The sequence below is a fragment of the Rana temporaria genome, chromosome 7, assembly GCF_905171775.1.
Source record: "Rana temporaria chromosome 7, aRanTem1.1, whole genome shotgun sequence".
Lineage (NCBI taxonomy): Eukaryota > Metazoa > Chordata > Amphibia > Anura > Ranidae > Rana > Rana temporaria.
The window spans coordinates 174,238,664-174,241,189 of NC_053495.1; positions in this window are offsets into that span (position 1 = coordinate 174,238,664).

Below are 2,526 nucleotides of genomic sequence, written 5' to 3' on the forward strand. Positions count from 1 at the left end.
TCTTGACTTTGTGGGGAAGTCGGTGACTTGCAGGTAAAGGGACAATAGGACTGCGACTATTGTGTACAGAATTGTAGATATCGCGACAGAGTGGCGTCTGGTCATCTTTTTGTCATTTTTTTTTTTTTTTTTTTTTTAAGTATTGCTGTTCGTTTAATTGCTTAGAAATAAATAACACCTCCGTGTGACATTCCATAAACATCAGTAATAAATGGGATTTTAAAACTTTTCTTCTGTTGCGGTTTTCTCATGTGAGGCAGAGAGATGTGCCGATTATTGTAGATAGACGGTGCGATCAGACATGCGATGTAAAGTTTATACTGAATGTGCTGGGAAAGGAAATGATGGGGAATCCTGATAATCTGGCCTGCTGGTCTGGAAGCGATAAACGTGTTCCGATACAAATGTAATTATTTTGCTATTTTCTCTATCTATCTATCTATCTATCTATCTATCTATCTATCTATCTATCTATCTATCTATCTATCTATCTATCTATCTATCTATCTATCTATCTATCTATCTACATTCTGTCTCTCTTCCTTCTATTTTCTTTTTCAAAATTTTCTTTAAATTTACCTTTTTTTTTCTTACTTAAAAGTATGAGAAAATAAAAAAGGAAAAGTGTAAAATATCAAGTGTTTGGCATCTATCTATCTATCTATCTATCTATCTATCTATCTATCTATCTATCTATCTATCTATCTATCTATCTATCTATCTCGTTCTCTCTCCATTATCTCTATCTATCTATAAATCACCTATTATCTCTCTCTCTTCTATCTATCTATCTATCTATCTATCTATCTATCTATCTATCAATTATCTATTATCCCACTCTTCTATCTATCTATCTATCTATCTATCTATCTATCTATCTATCTATCTATCTATCTATCTATCTATCTATCTTGTTCTCTCTTCTATCTATCTATCTATCTATCTATCTTGTTCTCTCTTCTATCTATCTATCTATCTATCTATCTATCTATCTATCTATCTATCTATCTATCTATCTATCTATCAATTATCTATTATCCCACTCTTCTATCTATCTATCTATCTATCTATCTATCTATCTATCTATCTATCTATCTATCTATCTATCTATCTATCTATCTATCTATCTTGTTCTCTCTTCTATCTATCTATCTATCTATCTATCTATCTATCTATCTATCTATCTATCTATCTATCTATCTATCTATCTATCTATCTATCTATCTATCTATCTATCTATCTTGTTCTCTCTTCTATCTATCTATCTATCTATCTATCTATCTATCTATCTATCTATCTATCTATCTATCTATCTATCTATCTATCTATCTATCTATCTATCTAGTTCTATCTATCTATCTATCTATCTATCTATCTATCTATCTATCTATCTATCTATCTATCTATCTATCTATCTATCATCTATTGTCTCTCTCTCTTCTATCTATCTATCTATCTATCTATCTATCTATCTATCTATCTATCTATCTATCTATCTATCTATCTATCTATCTATCTATCTATCTATCTATCATCTATTATCTCTCTCTCTTCTATCTATCTATCTATCTATCTATCTATCTATCTATCAATTATCTATTGTCTCACTCTTCTATCTATCTATCTATCTATCTATCTATCTATCTATCTATCTATCTATCTATCTATTATCTCTCTCTTCTATCTATCTATCTATCTATCTATCTATCTATCTATCTATCTATCTATCTATCTATCTATCTATCAATTATCTATTATCTCACTCTTCTATCTATCTATCTATCTATCTATCTATCTATCTATCTATCTATCTATCTATCTATCTATCTATCTATCTATCCATCCATCTATCTATCTATCTATCTATCTATCTATCTATCTATCTATCTATCTATCTATCTATCTATCTATCTATCTATCTATCTATCAATTATCTATTATCTCACTCTTCTATCTATCTATCTATCTATCTATCTATCTATCTATCTATCTATCTATCTATCTATCTATCTATCTATCTATCTATCTATCTATCCAATCCCTCTCTTTTTCACTCTGTCTTTTTCTTCCCATTTCTCTCTTTTTTTTCTCCTTTTTAGCTTTTTAAAAATCTATTTTTGAAAATGAAAACTACATGCCGATTGGTTGCCATTCACATCTAGTTCATTCTTAATAAATTCCCCTCTGTGTATTTTCATAAACAGCAGAATGTAAATTAGAACATATGAACCAAACACAGAACCACAAATACATTTTCATATTGTGATCATTCAATGGATCGCTCACCCTGGGGCAAGTCAGGTCCCTCCTTCTGTGCCACTAGAGGGTGCTGTAGCTTTGCCTTATCAGTTTAGGAAGATTTTAAGCCTATTTACATGAACGTTAAAGCATGCGTCATTGTGCGTGTTGCTGAAAGGAGCAACATGTGTTACTGCGTTGTGGTGCCATTAACTTTGAATAGAACTCCAATGCACTAAGACGATGCAAAAAAAAAAAAAAGGTCACGTCACATTAGGGTGCATTTTC